This window comes from Lipotes vexillifer, unplaced genomic scaffold (genome assembly GCF_000442215.2).
Source record: "Lipotes vexillifer unplaced genomic scaffold, Lipotes_vexillifer_v1.1 scaffold550, whole genome shotgun sequence".
Classification (NCBI taxonomy): Eukaryota; Metazoa; Chordata; class Mammalia; order Artiodactyla; family Lipotidae; genus Lipotes; species Lipotes vexillifer.
Window position 1 is genome coordinate 7,099 of NW_006795236.1, and position 24,437 is coordinate 31,535.

Here is a 24,437-nt window from a genome sequence, read left to right on the forward strand (position 1 = left end):
CAGACAAATAAAGAAAAATCAATGAAACCAAAAGCTAGTTCTTTGAAATAACCAAAAAAAGGATAAACCTCTAATGATAATACTCTAGAAAGCGAGTAGAGCCCAATTACCACATCAGAAATAAAAGAGGGGACATCACAATGGAGCCTACAGATTTTAAAAGACTATAAGAAATTATTATGAACAATGTTATGACAAGAACCTTGACAAGTTAGATGGAATGGACATACTCTTTGCACAATTCCTCTGACCAAAACTGTACAAGAAAAAAAAAAATTAAAAACCTAAATAGCCTAATATTTGTTAAAGGAATTTAGGCTGTAATAAAATCTTCACACAATAAAAACTCTGAGCCAAGGTGACTTTACTTGTAAATTATTCAAAATGTTTATGAAGAATATACCACCAATCTTTCCACAAACCACAAACTCTTTCAAAAAATACAGGAAGAGGAAATGCTGCCCAACTCATTTTATAAGACCAACACTATTTTAATACCAAAATGAGATAAAGATATTTCAAGAAAGAAAATTATAAACCATTATCTCTCAGAAACATAAAGGCAAAAATTCTTTAAAAGTATATATTAGCAGGTAAAATACAAGAATATGCCAAAAAACAAAAACATCACGCTCAAGTAGAGTTTATTTCAGGAATGCAGGGATGATTTCAGATGACAAGTTAAATAAATGCTAGTCACCATATTATTATAAAGAAGTTTCCTAACTGCCTCACCCACTGCCACATTTATCCATGTGCATGCTTGCATACATGCCTGCCTGTCCCCCAAACAAACACACACACACACACACACACACACGTACACACTCACACTTCACAATCTATGTACAGACATTAGAGGGAATAAAAGAGAAGAGAATCACTGAAGTCATGAGTTATTGGCCTGCAATTTCCTCTCACTCCCCAAAGCCAAGTGAGGACTCCAGGAGATTCAATAATGGACATCTCTTGGAAGAACAATGATGACCTTTTCTGATGAGACTGTGAATATAATGACTTGGTAGAAAAATAAGCATTACTTTTTATAATATCTTTCTGTCTTCCGTGAGGCCCTTTGTTTGGTTAGCACCAGTGATAGATGTGGAGAGACGAAGATTTAGGAGTTGGGACAGGATTAAATAATAAAACGTGGAGCCATTTGAGATGTGAAGGGTGAGAATAAGGGAAGGAATTTAGTAGGAAGAAGATGAAGATGGCAATTTGAAGCTGTGTGGGGAAAGGGCAAAAGAAAAAAACCCCGAAAATTGTGATGATGGTTGAACAATGAGATTTTAAAGGAAAGACGACTGATGAAGCTTATTCATGGATTTGCTCCTCTTCCTTCAGCACCAAGTATCTGTGAAACTTACATTGCTCACTAATGTAGGGAGATTTGAGGAGCTGCTGAGCTCGTGTCACAGACATGTATATACATAAGTATATACAGATATTTTCTTTTCATCAACTTATACAATTCTGAAATTCCAGGATAAAGTCATACAATTGGGGCCCCAATTGTGACCTTTAACAAACATTTATTGAATAAAGGACAACTTAACAATGAATCATATTCCCCCTCAAGACCTTATCATAGCTGGGTTCTTATTTGGACATCAGTACAAATGCTCCTCTTTAGTGATGCTATAGAAAACAGCTGCATACCCCCTAGGAACTCTCTGGAATATCATTTATTTAATCATTTTCACAATATTAATCACTGCCTGAAATTATCTCGTTCATGTATTTGGTTACTTGTCCATTGCCTCTCTGCCCTCACTGTCATGTAAACTTTATGGTAGTGGGGACCTGGCATGTCTTTCTCACTGTTCTACTCCTAGTTCCTACAAAAGTAATGGGTACATAATAGGTGAGCATTAAATATCTGTTGAATAAAGGAAAGGATAAATGAACAGATTCAACAGATATGTTGAAAATACTATACTCTCTATTCAGAGAGGTTCTTAACATGCAAATTAGGACACATGGAGGGGGAAATTATATCTAGAAGGAGGTACTTGAACCAACAAATTGGTATTCCTTCTGGAATTCTAATCAAATTTTTCAGTTTTAGACCTAGTTTGCATAACAATTATGAAATACAGAATTAATAATCTTAAAACATAATTACATTCAAATCTATAAAGAATCAACATATTTTTAAAAGTAAAAGAAATAAGAAATTAAATTATATCTTGGTTTGAAAGACAGAATCTCAGCTAAAGGTTTATGTCTCATTAGTAAGGAAGCAGGTACTACTATCACTGGTTTTATATCTCACACACAAAAAACAAACAAATAAGTGGAAAGAACTTTTCTAGCTCATCTATTAGTCCTTAACTGAAATCAAAGTCCTCTGGCTTGTGTCCAGAAACTTCATCAAGATCCTACTTAGGGCAACGTCTATAAAAGATCCACAGGGGATGAGTTCAACTCAAAGTCACAGAGAACACTATTTGGTCTCCAGCCATGGTCTCCACCTTAGTATTAACCAAAGCCCCTGAAATAAACACTGAGATTCAGAACCACTTGTAAAGAGCCTTTCAGAAATCTCCTTTGCCCTGCTATGTCTCATTCCACGCCTGTCTGCACCTTAGCCAGCATTGTATCTATTCTAACTGAATGGTTCTTAAAATGATGAAGTAGAACACCAGCTAATCATAAGTTCCTTGACTGTGAATACTTCTGTTTGCAGAGAATACAAGACTAACTGAGCTGATCAATATTATAGTCTCAACTGCATTACACCTGACAGTATAATGCTGCTAACTGGTCTACAGAAGCATCATTCTAAGTGCTAAGTAATAACGAAGAATATGTCTGTCTCAATTATAAGTTGGAACTCACACTGTGCGGGGTGTTATTCAAAGCCACAGGAACTGCATTCTTATACAACTGTAAGTCACGATTTTATTTTACAGCAGGGACTCTGCTTTTTGACTAGCTTTAGAAAGAACATGACACAATGTGAAAATGGACATTTAATAAATACTCCTTTCTGCACCTGCACACAGGGAGCAGGTAATAAATGCTGCTGTCTGACTTGATAATGATGATGCCTGGCACAGTGGAGAGACAATTAAGGATGTTCTTTGATTCACAATGAGACAAGCAGTACACACATGCATTTTTCTCCTTTGTCAGTTTTCCCCAAATAGTTCTGAACAAAAGCAAAATGTGACCCCCACCATAGCAGAAACCTAAGACACCAACAGAACCTTTCCCGTTGCTTGGAGTTTCATCTTAATAATAGATATTTATATATCACTTAATATTCACAAGGCACTGTTCTAAGTGTTACATATACTTGTTTAATCCTCAAAGCCACCCTAATAAATAATAATGATAATAATAATGTGCTATTATGACTCCTGCTTTTACAGATGAACAAAAAACAGAGGTAAGTATCTTGTCCAAGGTCACTTTCCCGTTCCAGTAGCTTTCACTTCTGGCCTCTTACATATAGTGCTGCAGTGAATATTCATGTATATATACACATATACATATGAATATATTCTCTCACTTTCCATTCTTATTTCTTTCAAGGTAATGTGCCTTTTTTTTTTTTTTTTTTTTTTTTTTTCCGCGGTCACTTTAGATAAATGAAATCACACGGTTATGTGTTTTTTTTTTTTTTTTTTTTTTTTTGCTGTACGCGGGCCTCTCAATGTTGTGGCCGCTCCCATTGCGGAGCACAGGCTCCGGACGCACAGGCTCAGCAGCCATGGCTCATAGGCCCAGCCACTCCGCGGCATCTTCCCGGACCAGGGCACGAACCGGTATCCCCTGCATCAGCAGGTGGACTCTCAACCACTGCACCACCAGGGAAGCCCGGTAATGTGCCTTTAAATAAGAATTCTTCCAACACATTTACTGAAGTTTAGGAGTCTGCAAAATAAAGGGAGTCATCCCTGAGAAACTCGATCAGTTGAAAGAAGCTTTTCTTTGAGGTGCAAAACTTGTAGGTTTAACAGCAACAAGCCACAGGCCTTGCATTAATTCTGACAATAGTGTCACTCTCAATTAAGTAACTACCTATACCCTAGGCACTGCTTCATGCTTCGTTCCTTTTAACCTTTTTTGAAAAAATTAACTTTAAATAGATAATATTCACATCACCTTTGTGGTGAAATATCTTCCCAAATGTATTCAGGGGAAATGATATAGAGATGGATCTTGAGTTGAGGAAGCATATACATCCATGGCACAGTTAGGGAAGCAATTCAGACTGGATTCCTTGAGAAGCAGAGAGCTAAATTCTTTGGACATCTTTTATTTACCCCTATCGGATTGCATCCTATTTTACCTATTTTTTGTGATCTTTTTAAATATCGAGAAACACTATCTTGGAAAATAACTTTGCCATCTTTATAAGGAGACGACTTTCTGAAATATATACAAATGTTTGTGATTCACTGAATGAGACATTTTATTATATATTTATGGCCACCATTCTACTTCCCTATGTAATTGTTAAATCTGTGTTACATATATTTGGCAATCTGAGCCATAGCTTTTATTTTTATTTATGTAAATCAGGAAGGAAACTTTATTTTAATTTTTTTACCTTTTGACCTCTTTCGCCCATCTTGTCCAACCTGCACCCTCTCACCTCTGACAACCACCAATCTGTTCCCTGTATCAAGAAGCTTGTTTTTTTGTTTGTTTGTTTAGATTCCACAGATAAGAGAAATCATAAAGTATTTGTTTTGTTTTGCTTTGTTTTTGCGGTACACGGGCCTCTCACTGTTGTGGCCTCTCCCGTTGCAGAGCACAGGCTCCAGACGCGCAGGCTCAGCGGCCATGGCTCCCGGGCCCAGCCGCTCCACGGCATGTGGGATCCTCCCGGACCAGGGCACGAACCCGTGTCCCCTGCATCAGCAGGCGGACTCTCAACCACTGCGCCACCAGGGAAACCCAAGTATTTGCTTTTCTGTATGATTTACTTCAGTTAGCATAATACCCTCGAGGTCCATCCATGTTGTCGCAAATGGCAAGATTCCCTTCTTTCTTATGACTAAATAATATAAATATTCCATATATATATTTATATATATATATATAAATATATATATATACCACAATTTCTTTATTCATTCATCCATTAATGAACACTCAGGTTGTTTCCATGTCTTGGTTATTGTAAATAATGCTACAATGAACATGCCGGTGCACATATCTTTTCCAGTTTAGTGTTTTTGTTTGCTTTGGATAAATACCCAGAAGTGGGATTGTCGGATCATATGGTAGTTCTATTTTTAATTTTTTGAGGAATCCCCATACTGTTTTCCATAATATCTGCACCAATTTACATTTCCACCAGGGCACTAGGGTTCCTTTTCTCCACATCCTTGCCAACGTTTCTTATTTATTGTCTTTTTGATAATAGCCATTCTAAGCCACACGAGGTGATATCTCACTGTTGTTTTATTTGCATTAACCTGATGATTAATGATGTTGAGCATCTTTTCATATACCTATTGGCCATCTGTATATCTTCTTTGGAAAAATGTTTATTCAGACCTTCTGCCCATTTTTTAATCAGATTGTTTGATTTTTTTGCCATTGAATTGCACGGGTTCTTTATAATTTGGGGGTATTAGCCCTTTATTAGATATATGATTTGCAAATATTTTCTCTCATTCAGTAGGGTTGCCTTTACAATTTGCTGATGATTTCCTTTGCTGTGCAGAAGCTTTTTAGTATGATATAGTCCCATTTATTTTTGTTTTTGTTGCTTTTGCTTTTCGTATTAGATTCAAAACATCATCACTGGGCTTCCCTGGTGGTGCAGTGGTTAAGAATCCGCCTGCCAATGCAGGGGACATGGGTTCGAGCTCTGGTCTGGGAGGATCCCACATGCCGTGGAGCAACTAGCCCGTGAGCCACAACTACTGAGCCTGCGCGCCTGGAGCCTGTGCTCTGCAACAAAAGAGGCCGTGATAGTGAAAGGCCCGCGCACCGCGATGAAGAGTGGTCCCCGCTCGCCACAACTAGAGAAAGCCCTCGCACAGAAACGAAGACCCAACACAGCCATAAATAAATTAAATAAATAAATAAATAAAGGAGTTCCTTTTAAAAAAAAAAATCATCACCAAGAACTATGTCAAGAAAATTACCACCTATATTTTCTTCTAGGAATTTTATGGATTCTGGTTTTACGATCAAGTCTTTAATCCATTTTGAGTTAAAATTTTTGTGTATCGTGTGAGATAGTTGTCCAATATTTTAAGTTGAATAAGTAACTTAGATATATTTTTCCACAGAGCTAATTAAGATATCTCTAGGTCTATAGTGTGATGCCAGTTACATGTTGAACATGTCAGAGAAACACAATAGTATAGTGAGGTACTGAACTACCTAGGTTCAAATCCTGGCTTGATATTTACTGCAGATTTTAACAACCTGAACAAAATTAAAAGTTGGAAGAAAACAGAAAAAGAAGAAACCCAATCTGTAGTACAATTTTGTCATATGATTATAAATGATCTAAGTGGCCAGCACAACGTATGGCATAGCAGGAAGGATCGTGAGTTGATGATAGTGATGGTGACAAGACGATACTAAATTAAGCCAAGCCAACCTGCTTTATAAGCACCTATATGGACTAATTCTCTCCTGGGTGCTGACAACATGGGAGTATATAAAGTAGACATCTTTCCATACCTGACGGAATTTACTGTTAAACTGCTCAAAGCTTCATAAGATTAGGTAATGAAAGCTAGTGATTTTTGAGTTGGACTTTCACAGAAAAAGAACATTTGAAGGAAGATTTTGAAGATGAAAATGGGAATGACTTCCAATAACTTTTTTTTTTTTTTTTTCTTGCGTTATGCGGGCCTCTCACTGTCGTGGCCTCTCCCATTTGCGGAGCACAGGCTCCGGACGCGCAGGCCCAGCGGCCATGGCTCACGGGCCCAGCCGCTCCGCGGCATGCGGGATCCTCCCGAAACGGGGCACGAACCCGCGTCTCCTGCATCGGCAGGCGGACTCTCAAGCACTGCGCCACCAGGGAAGCCCCCAATAACTTTTTATGTTTTACCACGTTTGTTGTATGCCTCATGCAAATATTTGTGGGCCTTGGAGTAAATTTAACCTAATCTTAAGGAGTATTTATCCCTTTTCAGTCTTAATGTGTTCCTTATGTAATTTACCCAATTAATATGAGAGTAAAAAAAATATAAAATAAATACTAAATATAATTTAAGGAAATCAATTCATTTCCAAAAGACAGCTAAATAGTTATTTGATATCAAAGCAGAAAATAGAGAAGTAAAATATAATGCTAACTTTAGTTGCTGTAATATATCATAATTGTATTGCATTTTTTCTATTTTGAATTAAGATTAGTTATATCAATGAATTTTTTATACTATGAAGCAACAATGATCATAAATGTTTAAGAGATTACTCCAGCAATTTTTGCTACATGAAATCTCTGATTACTACTTTGCCTTGGGTACTTTTTATGTTTTGTTTATAAAGCTCATAAAATAACTTAAATGAAAAAAATGAAAAGAATGAAAAGCCAGAAGGGCTGACAGAAGAGATATGGTTCTTAATCTATAAAATCTATATTCCATATGTAGAATATAATTTATGACAATTTCTTTGTTGAAGAGCTCTGGTTCTTAATCTATAAAATCTATATTCCATATCTAAAAAAATAATTTATGACAATTTCTTTGTATGGAAGAAAAATTTTATAATGTTTAGATCTATTAAGAGAAAGAATGATTTCCTAGGGTTTGAAGCTGTAAGAATAATGAAGAAGAGATACATCATCCCTCTGTCTTCTATTATGTGTAAAGTCAGTTTTTAAAATGGCAAGATATTCTACCTAAAACCATTAAAGATATTTCCAAAATCATGCACTAACTTTAGATATATTACCTATTATACAGTGATTTTACAAAAAAAAAAAAAATGTAAAGGGAGATTTATCCTTTTACTAGATCAGGTAGTTGGATAGCTGTCTTCATTAGTGATTTAAGTGTAATCTTGCCTGAAGTAGATAAAAGAACTAAATCACCTCTTGTGATGTCTTTCAGTAATGTTGTTCTATGACAACTTCCAATACTTAGAAAGTAAGCACATTCTTAATGCAATAATCAGCATTTATAACTGAAAGGAATTCTAGAAATCATCTAGTTTGGGGGGCGGTCAGCAAACTATTGCCCATTTCCTGGTTTTGTTAATAAATTTTATTATAACACAGACACTTTCATGCTCATTCACTCATTTGTTTAAATGTCTCTGGCTGCTTTTGCACTACAATGGCAGAGTTGAGTACAACTCAGTTACAACTGAGAACATAAGGCCCACAAAGCAAAAATATACTATCTAGCCCTTACAGAAAGAGCTGTTGACCCTGGATCTAGTTCATCTACCTCATTTTACATGAAGCAGCTGAACTCCTGAGAAAAAAAGTTACTTGCCCATGCTTACCCAGACAGTAAACAATGAATTTAAATACAGGTCTTCTGTTTCTAAATTCACTGAAGTCCTCATTATATTATCCTGCCACTCATGATATAAAATAATGTTTGATATTCTCTGGTATTATTGATACGATGACATAATCCCTTCTAAACAGAATTTTCTATACTGGTAAGTGCACTCTTTTGTTCATCCTATTCTTTTCCCTTAAAAATAAGGGAAGGTTTGAAAAGGCAGGTAACTAAAACAACACCCAAAGTTTTTGGTCCTTAAGTTGTGTTTCTACATAAGGAAAACAATGTGATAGTAACAGATGACACATATTATTGGCTTCCCATTGTCACAGGTTTTTATTTTCCCTAACTGACTCAAAATTTTTGCCCATTACTGATATCCAAGTAGTATGCCATGTGAAGACACCATTAAGTAGGATTCTTTCTAGTATCTTCAGGAAATAAACAGATGGTCCATTCCTCAAAGATTTAAGGTAGAGATGGTGTGGGCTTAGGGTTAGGGGTGAGAGGATGGCAGGCAGGTTACCTTGGATGAAATTTACAGTGGTGTTTACTCCACACCACCTGCCTGTTTACAATGTGTATACATACATACATACACACACACACACACACACACACGACTGTTAAAGCACCATATGAAATATTACGTATCTTTTCAAACTTCAAAAACATGATATGATACGTTCATTGTCTGTATCATGGTGATTATATATAAATTATAACACAAGTTAAAGAAAGAAGGAAAAAAAACAAAAATCATGGAAATCTCTTTTATCAAGAAAGGAGAAGAGGGCTCCACGGGTGGCGCAGTGGTTGGGAGTCCACCTGCCGATGCAGGGGACACGGGTTCATGCCCGGGTCCGGGAAGATCCCACATGCCACGGAGCAGCTGGGCCTGTGAGCCATGGCCGCTGAGCCTGCGCGTCCGCAGACTTTGCTCCGCAACGAGAGAAGGCACAACAGTGAGAGGCCCGTGTACAGCAAAAAAAAAAAAAAAAAAAAGAAAGGAGAAGAAAACATACACCAGCCATTTCCTGTTAAATTAAATCTCTGGTTACTATTGTTGTTGAACTCAAAATAAAGTGACCTTATTTCTTATTTTGCAGTGATAAACATTTTGATGTTTATGTGTTAAATCAGATGCAAAAACAAGTTACCAACTACTGTTGGTATCCAATATTATGTAATCATCTGGTACTGTTGTATTGATTCTAGTTTAGCACAGAAAATTTCAGTTCCAAAAGCTACTTATGTAAATGAACTCTGTGCACAGAAGTAAAAGTGTAGAAACATGAGAAGTGCAGTACAATAAATAAAGTATAGCAGGATAGAATGGGCCTAGAGTATATTTTTCTCAGTATGAGTTTAATGAAACTTTTTTTTTATTATTATTTTTTATACATCAGGTTTTTCTTAGTCATCAATTTTATACACATCAGTGTATACATCTCAATCCCAATCGCCCAATTCAGCACACCAACATTCCTACCCCTAAGCGGTTTTCCCCCCTTGACGTCCATACGTTTGTTCTCTACAACTGTGTCTCAACTTCTGCCCTGCAAACCGGTTTATCTGTACCATTTTCCTAGGTTCCACATACATGCGTTAATATACGCTACTTGTTTTTCTCTTTCTGACTTACTTCACTCTGTATGACAGTCTCTAGACCATCCATGTCTCAACAAATTACTCAATTTCATTCCTTTTTTTTTTTTTTTTTTTTTTGCGGTATGCAGGCCTCTCACTGTTGTGGCTTCTCCCGTTGCGGAGCACAGGCTCCGGACGCGCAGGCTCAGCGGCCATGGCTCACAGGCCCAGCCACTCCACGGCATGTGGGATCTTCCCAGACAGGTCATGAACCCATGTCCCCTGCATCGGCAGGCGGACTCTCAACCACTGCGCCACCAGGGAAGCCCAATATTGTCTTGATTACTGTAGCTTTGTAGTATATAGTCTGAAGTCCGGGAGCCTGATTCCTCCAGCTCCGTTTTTTTCCCTCAAGACTGCATTGGCTATTCAGGGTATTTTGTGTCTCCATTCAAATTTTGAGATTATTTGTTCTAGCTCTGTAAAAACTGCCATTGGTAATTTTATAGGGATTGCATTGAATCTGTAGATTGCTTTGGGTAGTATAGTCATTTTCACAATATTGATTCTTCCAATCCAAGAACATGGTATATCTCTCCATCCCTTGGTATCATCTTTAATTTCTTTCATCAGTGTCTTATAGTTTTCTGCATACAGGTTTTTTGTCTCCCTAGGTAGGTGTATTCCTAAGTATTTTATTCTTTTTCTTGCAGTGGTAAATGGGAGTGTTTCCTTAATTTCTCTTTCAGATTTTTCATCATTACTATATAGGAATGCAAAAGATTTCTGTGCATTAATTTTGTATCCTGCAATTTTACCAAATTCATTGATTAGCTCTAGTAGTTTGCTGGTGGCATTTTTAGGATTTTCTATGTATAGTATCATGTCTGCAAACAGTGACAGTTTTACTTCTTCTTTCCAATTTGTATTCCTTTTATTTCTTTTTCTTCTCTGATTGCTATGACTAGGACTTCCAAGACTATGTTGAATAACAGTGGTAAGAGTGGACATCCTTCTCTTGTTCCTGATCTTAGTGGAAATGCCTTCAGTTTTTCACCACTGAGAATGATGTTTGCGATGGGTTTGTTGTATATGGCCTTTATTATGTTGACATAGGTTCCCTGTATGCCCACTTCCTGGAGAGTTTTTATCATAAGTGGGTGTTGAATTTTGTCAAAAGCTTTTTCTGCATCTATTGAGATGATCATATGGTTTTTATTCTTCAATTTGTTAATATGATGTATCACATTGATTGATTTGCATATATTGAAGAATCCTTGCAACCCTGGGATAAATCTCACTTGATCATGGTGTATGATCCTTTAAATGTGTTGTTGGATTCTGTTTGCTAGTATTTTGTTAAGGATTTTTGCATCTATATTCATCAGTGGTATTGGTCTGTAATTTTCTTTTTTTGTAGTATCTTTGTCTGGTTTTGGTATCAGAGTGATGGTAGCCTCATAGAATGAGTATGGGAGTGTTCCTTCCTCCGCAATTTTTTGGAAGAGTTTGAGAAGGATGGGTGTTAGCTCTCCTCTAAATGTTTGATAGAATTCACCTGTCAAGGCATCTGGTCCTGGACTTTTGTTTGTTGGAAGATTTTTAATCAGTTTCAATTTCATTACTTGTGATTGGTCTGTTCATATTTTCTATTTCTTCCTTGTTCAGTCTTGGAAGGTTATAACTTTCTAAGGGTTTGTGCATTTCTTCCAGGTTGTCCATTTTATTGGCATAGAGTTGCTTGTGGTAGTCTCTTAGGATGCTTTGTATTTCTGCAGTGTCTGTTGTAACTTCTCTTTTTCATTTCTAATTTTAATTTGAGTCCTCTCCCTATTTTTCTTGAGGAGTCTGGTTAACGGTTTATCAATTTTGTTTATCTTCTCAAAGAACCAGCTTTTAGTTTCACTGATCTTTCCTATTGTTTTCTTTGTTTCTATTTCATTTACTTCTGTGCTGATTTTTATGATTTCTTTGCTTCTGCTAACTTTGGGTTTTGTTTGTTCTTCTTTCTCTAGTTCCTTTACGTGTAAGGTTAGATTGTTTATTTGAGATTTTTCTTGTTTCTTGAGGTAGGCTTGTATAGCTATAAACTTCCCTCTTAGAACTGCTTTTGCTGCATCCCATAGGTTTTGGATCGTTGTGTTTTCATTGTCACTTGTCTCTCGGTATATTTTGTTTTTTGGGTTTTTTTTGCTTTGTTTTGTTTTATTTTGCAATACGCGGGCCTCTCACTGTTGGGGCCTCTCCCGTTGCGGAGCACAGGCTCCGGACACGCAGGCTCAGCGGCCATGGCTCATGGGCCCAGCCACTCCGCGGCATGTGGGATCTTCCCAGACCAGGGCACGAACCCGTGTTCCCTGCATCAGCAGGCAGACTGTCAACCACTGCACCACCAGGGAAGCCCTCTAGGTATATTTTGATTTCCTCTTTGATTTCTTCAGTGATCTCTTTATTTAGTAACATATTGTTTCGCCTCCATGTGTTTGTGTTTTTTACATTATTTTCCCTGTAATTCATTTCTAATCTCATAGCGTGGTGGTCAGAAAAGATGCTTGAGATGATTTCAATTTTCTTAAAGTTACTGAGGCTTGATTTGTGACCCAAGATGTGATCTATCCTAGAGAATGTTCCATGCACACTTGAGAAGAAAGTGTAATCTGCTGTTTTTGGATGGAATGTCCTATAAGTATCAATTAAATCTATCTGGTCTATTGTGTAATTTAAAGCTTCTGTTTCCTTATTTATTTTCATTTTGGATGATCTGTCCATTGCTGTAAGTGAGGTGTTAAAGTCCCCCACTATTATTGTGTTACTGTCGATTTCCTCTTTTATAACTGTTAGCAGTTGCCTTATGTATTGAGGTGCTCCTATGTTGGGTGCCTATATATATATAATTGTTATATCTTCTTCCTGGATTGATCCCTTGATCATTATGTAGTGTCCTTCCTTGTGTCTTGTAAGATTCTTTATTTTAAAATCTATTTTATCTAATATGAGTATAGCTACTCCAGCTTTCTTTTGATTTCCGTTTGCATGGAATATCATTTTCCATCCCCTCACTTTCAGTCTGTATGTGTTCGTAGGTCTGAAGTGGGTCTCTTATAGACAGCATATATATGGGTCTTGTTTTTGTATCCATTCAGCAAGCCTGTGTCCTTTGGTTGGAGCATTTAATTCACTCACGTTTAAGGTAATTATTGATATGTATGTTCCTATGACCATTTTCTTAATTGTTTTGGGTTTGTTTTTGTAGGTCCTTTTCTTCCCTTGTATTTCCCACTTAGAGAAGTTCCTTTAGCATTTGTTGTAGAGCTGGTTTGGTGGTGCTGAATTCTCTTAGTTTTTGCTTGTCTGTAAAGCTTTTGATTTCTCCATCGAGTCTGAATGAGATCCTTGCCGGGTAGAGTAATCTTGGTTTTAGGTTCTTCCCTTTCATCACTTTAAGTATATCATGCCACTCCCTTCTGGCTTGTAGAGTTTCTGCTGAGAAATCAGCTGTTAACCTTATAGGAGTTCCCTTGTATGTTATTTGTCATTTTTGCCTTGCTGCTTTCCATAATTTTTGTTTGTCTTTAATTTTTGCCAATTTGATTACTATGTGTCTCTGCATGTTTCTCCTTGGGTTTATCCTGTATGGGACTCGCTGTGCTTCCTGGATTTGGGTGGCTATTTCCTTTCCCATGTTAGGGAAGTTTTCAACTATAATCTCTTCAAATATTTTCTCAGGTCCTTTATCTCTCTCTTCTTCTGGGACCCCTATAATGCGAACGCTGTTGCGTTTAATGTTGTCCCAGAGGTCTCTTAGGCTGCCTTCATTTCTTTTCATTCTTTTTTCTTTATTCTGTTCCACAGCTGTGAATTCCACCATTCTGTCTTCCAGGTCACTTATCTGTTCTTCTGCCTCAGTTATTCTGCTATTGTTTCCTTCTAGTGTAGTTTTCATTTCATTTATTGTATTGTTCATCTCTGTTTGTTTGTTCTTTAATTCTTCTAGGTCTTTGTTAAACATTTCTTGCATCTTCTGGATCTTTGCCTCCATTCTTTTTCTGAGGTCCTCAATCATCTTCAGTATCATTATTCTGAATTCTTTTTCTGGAAGGTTGCCTATCTCTACTTCATTTAGTTGTTTTTCTGGGGTTTTATTTTGTTCCTTCATTTTGTACATAGCTCTCTGCCTTTTCATCTTGTCTTTCTTTCTATGAATGTGTTTTTTGTTCCACAGGCTACAAGATTGTAGCTCTTCTTGCTTCTGCTGTCTGCCTTCTGGTGGATGAGGCTATCTAAGAGGCTTGTTTAAGTTTTCTGATGGGAGGGACTGGTGGTGGGTAGAAATGACTGTTGCTCTGGTGCGCAGAGCTCAGTCTTAATGAAATTATTTTCTTTCAAGAATCCGAACTCTGCTTTAATTAGGATATCAAAGATATCAGACTTACCAAAATTTTAACCTCACGAAAATGCTGGAACTGATGTTCTTTATGTTTCTAAAATAATAAAGAGTCTCTTATAGAGGGAAATAATACTTGCTTAGTTAGGCTGTACATTGCATGCCTAGTAAAAAGATTAAAGTTTCCTTGGTAATTGCCTAATTTGTCAGCTTCTCTTTCTATATTTGCTCTCAAGAGATTAGTGTCAACTTCTGAGAAGGATTGCAAGCTGCTCTTAGAACCATCTTTTATATCCCACAATCACTGTTGGTAAAATAGGATGATGTCAAGGGATTTTATGACATGTAATTCTTCAACATGCACAATAAATGAAAAGAATAATTTATATTTCATACATCTCTAATTATAGTATGGTAAAATGAAGATGGAAGATCATATCCTTGAAGTTACAAATTATGTATAAGACCCATCCAGAGACAGAACTTTTGTTCAGGATAAGTTTATGGCTAATTAACTCTGTTGTGTGTAGTAATATTTTCATGGTCTTACTGTTCATACATTTTAAATTATGCATAAACTGATTATATATATATATATATATATATATATATATATATATATAGCTAAATAACTATTTTTTAAAACAAAAGCATGAATGCCCCAATATATCTTGGGATAAATATGTAAACTACAATTAGTGTCTTCTTTGCCTTATGGAGAGCTATTTTTTTTCAATTCTTATACAGAAGTTACTCAAATTATAATGTAATTATAAAAATCAAAGTTATCTTTTAATATATTTTAAAATTTCAGCAATTAGTTAGCTATATACATCCAATTTTATCTCCTTTTCTGTTTTAAAATCTGAAATAATATCTTATATATATGATATATGCACATTCAAGAATAAATTTTAGGGACTTCACTGGTTGCACAGTGGTTAGGAATCCACCTGCCAATGCAGGGGACATGGGTTCAAGCCCTGGTCTGGGAAGATCCCACATGCTGCGGAGCAACTAAACCTGTGCACCACAACTACTGAGCCTGCACTCTAGAGCCCACGAGCCCCAACTATTGAAGTCCACATGCCTAGTATCCATGCTCCACAATAAGAAAAGCCACTGCAATGAAAAGGCCGCACACCGCAACAAAGAGTAGCCCCCGCTTGCCGCACTAGAGAAAGCCCACGCACAGCAACGAAGCCCCAACGCAGCCAAAAATAAATTAATAAACAAATTTATTTTTTTTAAAAAGAATAAATTTTAAACTCTTCTCATGTCATTTATTCCTCTAGAATTTAGCATGATAAAACTTTTTGATTAGAAAAGAAGAACTGCATAATTCTCCACTCTTGAAATGTACTCTTGAATCAACATTAGTTGTCTTGAAGTATATTCAAGTCCTTAAACAAGCGTGACTGGGTCTGTGTCAGGGGCTGTGGAGTTTTGTTTGCTTTTATTATAAAGTAGGTAGTATAATATTGTAAACTGTACAGAAGATCACAGAGTGAAAAGTTCCAGTTCCCCACTGTACTCGTCCACCCAATCTCCCTCTTTAGAAATAACCAATGTTAGGAATTTTTTGTGTATCGTTTTGAGTTATTTTCTGTGCATACACATGTGGGTTTTGAAGTGCCAAGCCCTGTAGAGAACTGATGAGAGCTAGGGCTTAATGTAGAATATTTCAGGTAAACAGAAGGTGAGATTCAATTTAGTAAAGCAAAATCACTGGACACCTCCCATGTGCAAACTGTCATAATAAATTTTATAGATGACATGGGAGGGTTCAAAAATGGAGATATCACACTGGCCCTGCCTTCCATGAGTGCGTATTTCTGTAATGTACAAAGATAAACACCACTATTGTAAAACAATGTTGAGTGCTACACGGTATTAAAAAATGTGTTATGGGAGAACAAAAGTGAGAGGATTAATTCTACTTTGATGAGTTTGTTTGAATTAATCATGTGGTATGGGAGACTGACACTGCATAACGTATTTAGAGAAAGAAAATAGCCTGGCATGGCTCAAGTTTAGCGTGCATGAATGGGTGTGGCAATTAATAAGGTGGAAAGGTAGGTGGAGGTCAGTTTTGGATTTTATACAGTAAACAAAATGGTGATATTAATGGTTATTTAAAATGAGACTATTGGGGGACTTCCCTGGTGACATAGTGGTTAAGAATCCACCTGCCAATGCAGGGGACACAGATTTGAGCCCTGGTCTGGGAAGATTCCCCATGCCACAGAGCAACTATGCCCGTGTGCCACAACTACTGAGCCTGCGAGCCACAACTACTGAGCCCATGTGCCACAACTACTGAAGCCTGTGCACCTAGAGCCTGTGCTCCACAACAAGAGAAGCCACCACCATGAGAAGCCCACGCACTGCAACGAAGAATATCCCCCACTGCAACTAGAGAAAGCCCATGAGCAGCAAGACCCAACGCAGAAATATATTAATCAATCAATTAATTATTTATTTTTTAAAAAAGACTATCGGGAATTCCCTGGCAGTCCAATAGTTAGGACTCCTCGCTTTCGCTGCCAAGGGCCTGGGTTTGATCCTGGTCAGGGAACTAGGATCCCAACAAGCTGCATGGTGCAGCCGCAAACCAAACTAAATCAAAACAAGATAAAAATAAATTTTAAAAAATAAAAATAAAAACAGACTATCAATTTCAGATATGAATTCTAGAAAAAATATATATCCAGTGGAAAGAAGAATGAATCAGAGATGGAAAAGATTAAGATGAGTAAAATAAGAATTTATTGTGATCCTCCAGGCAAGACTTTAAAAAGGGCTCATCTCATAAAAATGGTAAGATTGAACTGAGAGACATTTCAAAGAGGAGGGCTGACTTGAATACGGGGTTAAAACATTTGAATTTGAGGTATGAAATAGCAGGAAACTGGGGATGCTGCAATATTTCTTGCTTGACTGACTGTGTGGCTATTGAAGTTATTAATTAAGAAAGGGAATACAGAAGTAGCTGGTCAAGAATGGCGAGGAATAAAGAACTTGGCTTTGAAAATACTGCATTTGAATTGCCTGTGGGGCCCTCACAAAAATTATCTCAGAAGCAAAGTCTGAGACACTTAAGTGAATTGAATAGGAAAACTCAGAGCCATAAATTTGAAGATGGTTTGCATATAGTTGATATCACCCAGCAAGATATTTTAAATTGAAGGTCCAAGAGATAGACACATCCACCAGGCAGAAAATGCTGAAGAAGAAAGAAGGACACAGAAGGATCCATAAAGGAAGGGAAATAGCAAACAGATCCTACATGCACCCAGGCCTCCCAGAAGCTCTCATCTCAGCACCACTTCTGCTCCTGGGATAGCTCCAAAGCTTTCTCTTGTTATTTTTCTCTGGGCTTTGATGATTGGTCTGTCTGGCCCACTTCTCTGTTATCAGCACTCAGACTTTCATCTTTCAGATACACTAAGAATGAATTTTAGTTAGTTTCTCTTTTCCCTTCTGCCCTTAATAGGACAGAATTTATTTTGGAATTTAGGAATTTATTTTGAGTTTAAAACAATTTTTACTAATAAATACTACATGAAAAAAGAAAGGAACTTTTAAAAATAAAAAACAATAAGCAAATTATAAAAATTAAATGGAGTCTTAAATTGCTTTACCTTACTATTCATGTTCTTTGACATACAAAGAAACTAAAACTGATCGTTCTTAGCAACCTCACTGATTCCATTTTTATGTGTTTCTTCTTTGCATCAGCCTTTTCTAACACTCCAATTATCTTTTTCTTCCAGGCCTGTTGTTCTGAATCTTTTCCAAATCCTCTGACTATATTCTCCTCTATTCAGTACACTTTAAAAGTCCCAAAATAAGTCTCAATGTTCAGCAACTGGACCCACCTGTGAGATTCATTTATATATCAAGATTATCACATAATCAGTGTTTTGTTGCTTAATGTAAGAAAATGCCTTGTGTTACTGCTGACTTAGGTGAGAGGAACAGATACAGAGTACAGGATGGAGTAGCAGAGACTTTTTTCTTCTCCGTGTTTTACTCCAGTGTCAACAACAATAAACATTTACTGTCTGTGTTCCATGCAGAATACTGAGAAATAAAAGGAAATGTTACTTATATTTTCTGTTCTCAAAGAACTCATTAAAGAATAGTTTTGCAAACCATCGGAAAGAAAAGAGCTAACCTAAAAAGAGAAAATGATCTGCATAACAACTTAGCATATACTAAAAGAGCTATCACAAAACTATGCAGAATGGAAGGGGTATTTAACAAATATTGCTTGAATTAAGTGCTTTGCAATTTGGGGTGGGGCAGATCAATTTAGAACCATACCTCACACCATAAACCAAAAATAACTCTATTTAAAGTGTTTTAAAGATAGTTGCAGATATACTACCATTGTTTCCCCAAATCTCTGAGTTTTTATTTCATAAACTAATAAAAGCATCAATAGATTTGAGGATAACAACAAAAAAGAGATTTCTATGTTTAAAAAAAACACAAATTAGAAAAATAACAAAAAAATAAAAATTTTAAATTCATTAGTTAAATGGAAAAGAGGTATGAACATGTAATTCACAAAAGAGATAGCACATTTTAACTAAATATTGGCTTTAAAATGTGGGAAAGTGTTGAAACGTGATAAATATGAAATGTTTTACATTAAAACAGCACTGAAGTAGAATCACTTTCACATATTGTTGGTAACATCCTAAATTTCTGCAACCATTTGGAAAACAATTTGGCAACATGAATTAAAAGTCTTTATACTATTTAAGTCAGTAACTCTATCTCAGAACAAGCATGGAACATATTCTCAGGAAATAAACTGTAAATTATGATTAATTCACTTCATGTAGCATCCATTAAAAACTGTAAGATCTGTAGAAATAGGGTAAAATCTTTATAATTACAAGTGGAAAAGCATGATATAAAATTTCACAAAGTAATTGCTTCTAGGTAAAATTTATGAGTTCATTTGAAATACAATGTACAAAGAATGCACAAATGTGTATTAGTCATATCTCAAAAGAGTGCTCTCCAGGCCAACTGGGGCAGTTCTGCGTCAGCGCCTGCAGGTCGCAGGACTAGGCTCTAGGCTCTAGGTTTGGTTCTGCACCCTTTGTCTCTTTCAGGGTCAAGGCAGAAGTCGCTATTATGGCATGCTCTATGCACAGTGCTACTAATATTGTGTTGGCCGAATGAAGTTATGGGGTCAAGCCCAACATCAGAGGAAAGGAGAAATATACTTTTATTTTAAATCATACATCCTTTTACTGTTAAGTCATAAAGAGGTATTAAAACTGAAAGCAAAAATTACATGGTAAGACTTAACATAACTACTAAGGGTGTCAAAGGAAGTGAAAATGGGACTGGGCACAGGACAGTACCAATTAACGAACATGGAAAGGACAAGGATGGGGAGAGCAGCGAGCATGTGCTGAAGATACCAGGAGAGAGGATCTGGTGAAAATTTTGATCTTAGACAAGTGCCCAGGTAAAGAAATAATTGGACAAGATTTCTAAACCCCACTATGTACTTAAGAGTCATCCTCACCGTTGGCTCCGTCTCTGTCATCCTCTCTGTCCTCAGCCTCTTTTTCATCATCCTTGATCACCTCCTGCTGGTCATCCCCCTGATCTTCATTCTGCAAATTCACATGGCAGAGGGAGGGAGTGCAGAATTAAAGACAAACCAATCTACCACAGGGAGATTAATGCTCATCTATTGGTTTCAGAATCCTCATCTGTAAAATGAGGATGCTGGGTTACATAATCCCATCAGTAAGCTATTTAATCTGTCTAAACTTCAATTTCTTCATTAAGTATGAATGATAATATTATCTATAGTGATAATAGTATCTATTTCATGGAATGTTGTGGGATTTAATTAGATAGCACTTGTAAAACACTGAACATGTGTTAAACAGTTTGGCAATATGTCCAGCTATGTGAGACATCTATGACATTTCAGAGATGAAATGTCTACAGTCTACAATAAACCATGGTATCCAAAATGATGGACAGGAAAGAAGAACCATCTCTCTCCAAAAATCATCTCCTCTCCATTTTAGAGTGGAGCTCTACTCTCAAAGGTTGGCTATTTCCGAGGCTTACATAATGCTTCCCAGTCCAAAAACATAATTCAGTCAACTTCTCTAATTTGAAAATAACTTTAAAATCCACTCCCCCAAGCCAAGTTGCCACATTTCTCATCTGATGTCACAAAGCTTCCTAACTCACCTCCCCAGAACCACTCATGCCCCATCCCATCCCAATCTACCCCATCCTGCACTGCTTGAAAAGCTTCATTGCATGTGAAATAAACTCTAAATCCAGACTCCTTAACTTGGCCTTTATGACCCTAAATGACCGGTCCTCTGCTTACTTATCCAGTGTCATTTCAGTTACCCTTCCTGTTTCTTTACCTTCTCTTACCACAACGAATTTCTCTTACCTCCTCCAATGTGCCTTGTCCTATCCTTCCTAGGATTTTTCACATGATGTACCCTCTACTCAGGTGTTCTTTTCATCTCAATCTCCCTTCCTCCCCTCCTACTTCCTCAGCTGACTCACAGTTAGCATTTAAAGTGCTGCTCAAATATTACTTCTTAATAGAAGACTCCCCCAAACCCTCAGAGCAAGTCAGAAACCTCTGCTCCATCTTCTCATCAGTCTATAGATCATTCTTTTATAACCCTTCTCCAAGGTTTACATTCTATTTGTTTATTTCTTTGTTTGGCTGTTTGCATGCACTTGTTGGCTTCTCCTCACTGGAACATATGTTTGCTGAGGGCAGAGTCCTTTCTGCCTGTTCATTGCTATCTGCCAGAATCTAGGACAGTGGCTGACACTCAGAAGTCACTGAACACATTTTGCTGCACGTGTTTGTGGGATGATTAAATTGTCTCTCTCCTTTAGCTCACAGTTAACTCCACAGGGTCATGGAAGCTTATGTGTTAGCTGATGGCTTTAGGTGGAACCCCTACACAGTGCACAGTAAAATGGTTGGGGCTCAATTAATATCTGATAAATGAATATCCCTCCTCAGAATACCCTCCTTGCACCTGCACAACATTTCTTTTTTTTTTTTTTTTTTTTTTTGCGGTACGCGGGCCTCTCACTGTTGTGGCCTCTCCCGTTGCAGAGCACAGGCTCCGGACGCGCAAGGCTCAGCAGCCATGGCTCACGGGCCCAGTGGCTCCGCGGTATGTTGGATCTTCCCAGACCGGGGCACGAACCCGTGTCCCCTGCATTGGCAGGCGGACTCTCAACCACTGCGTCACCAGGGAAGCCCTGCACTACATTTCTTGATGTCACTTCCTCCTCAGCTTCCTTTCTACATCTCTGGGCAACACCCTGGGAGGAAGTGCATAGAACTTCCACTTCACTGTGCAAATGTTGTCCTTTCTAAATTCAAAAATAGAGGAGTAAAATGAAGCTAAGGGATCCGGATGCAGAGGGAGACGGTGAGAATGCTGACAAGTTAATCATCTTACTTCTTCACACAAATAATAAAGCAAAATGTAACAGAAAAGAGGATTTTAGCTATACAATATTAATGTAACAAAATGTAACAAAAGTTAAGGAGGTTTTTAGAGTCGGCAAGCAATAGCATGAGAGGAATCAGAAGATTCATTACAGTGAAAGGCTTTTGCTGATATTCCTTCCAGAAATCCATATAACTAAAGAAATTTACTCGCAAAAAAACCTCCTGAACTTCTGATTAGAACGCTAGGCAGGTTAATATTTTTCAATTTGGAAACTAGTCATATATTTTTTCTAAATTCCATTAAGACACAGTATAGAGGCTGCGCTCTGTATCAAATGGTAGGAGAAAACACTAATCCTACAAGACTGCTTATGAGGTGCAGGGAGAAAATATTTTAAAGGCAGTATAATTCTGACCCTTTCTTAAATAGAAATTTTACTGTTCTATATTACATTTTCACATAACATGTTATTTGGTGCCCCTGGGACCTTTTGTAGAACAGAAGCTTATAGTAGTAAATGTCATGATGAAATGAAATGAGGGATTATGGAAGTTGTGAAACTTTCATTAAATATGAAATCCTATATGCGCTACCTTAGAATCAGTGACTTTAATACTTACTTTTCAAACTTTGGTGACAGTATCAGCGATGTCCTAAAATTAACAAAGTGCACTGAGAATTTAAGGCACTGACTTTTAATAAAATAAACACAGTCAATTTATATTTTAAATATATTACTATGCATGCCCAAATACAAAATGACCTCAAGTGTAATTCGTATTTTATCCGAAAATGTTTTTAATCAACTTGAAATATAGGCATATAAATAAAAGTGTCTATTTATAATACAAATTATTTTAATTACCCAGATATTTAAAGATATACTCTGGGGCTTCCCTGATGGCGCAGTGGTTAAGAATCTGCCTGCCAATGCAGGGGACACAGGCTTGAGCCCTGGTCCGGGAAGATCCCACGTGCTGCGGACCAACTAGCCCGTGGGCCACAACTACTGAAGCCAGCGCGTCTATAGCCTGTGCTCTGCAACAAGATAAGCCACTGCAATGAGAAGCCTGTACACCGCAACGAAGACCCAACACAGCCAAAAATAAATAAATTAAATAAATAAATTTACTAAAAAAAAAAAAAGATAGATATACTCTGGTACAGCATCATCCAGTAGAACTTTCTGCAATGATGGAAATGTTCTGTATCTAGTCTGTCTAATATGGTAGCCACTAGCCACGTGCAGTACTGGGCCTTGAAACATGACTAGTGCAACTGAGGAACTGAATTTTTACATTTCTTTCATGTTAAATAATTTCAATTTAAATCGGCTCACATGACTAGTGGCTACCAAGTTGGACAACATGGCACTAGAAAATTAAAGCTTTCTTTAGAAACGTTGTTCTTTTCCACTCTCATTCAAACTCTTCACATACATTTTAGACATTACATCTTCATTATCTTTACAATGGCATTAGATGTATTATTTAGTCTTTTCCACAGCATGTAATTTTTGACTTCTAAGTTGCTTTAAAATACAAAGAAGGTTGAGGGAAAAAAATGCTATGTGCAAAGATAGGAACATAAAACAAGAAAAGTGTGTCCCTGATTCTTATGTCTCAAATGAGACTGAGGAGAGGAGACAAGATGCACAATAAGAAATTCAGGGGCTTCCCTGGTGGCGCAGTGGTTAAGAGTCCGCCTGCCAATGCAGGGGACACAGGTTCGAGCCCTGATCCAGGAAGATCCCACATGCCGCAGAGCAACTAAGCCCGTGCACCACAACTACTGAGCCTGCGTTCTAGAGCCCGCAAGCCACAACTTCTGAGCCCGCGTGGCTAGAGCCCGTGCTCCACAGCAATGAGAAGCCACTGCAATGAGAAGCCCGTGCACCACAACAAAGGGTAGCCCCCGCTTGTCGCAACTGGAGAAAGCCCGTGCGCAGCAATGAAGACCCAACACAGCCAAAAATACATAAATAAAATAAATAAATTTATAAAAAAAAGGAAAGAAATTCAGGCACCATTTTCTTTGAAGACAGTCCTACTCTTGCGTTGGGGTTTAGTACTTTGTTCTTCCAAGTTCTCAGGAACCAAAGGATCCATACAGGAATGACAAAGGCTTTCATTCTGCAAGTTATTTTCAAGTGACTGTTAAAAGACTCATGTACAACCACATCCACATTTGCAATTGTGAGACTTTACCCCTAGGAATAATCACTAAATCTGTTTTAAATACCTTTCCTTCCCTTTTCACCCACTAGGTAAAGTGAATTTTATATATATCAAAATCCAGCAAAGTCTAAAATCATTTCAGGCAAACCTCAACTTTGTTGTTCAAAATGAAATGACTCAGAGAGACATATTATATGAGAGACTTCTTAGGGACACAGATAGTGCTGTCTTCTGAAGGATAATTTTGCAGAAAGACAATTACCTTATATTTGGTACATATGATAACTAACAAAAAGTAGAAGTGAGAAGTGAAGATTACTTCTTTAAAAATTGTGTATTTTCTTTA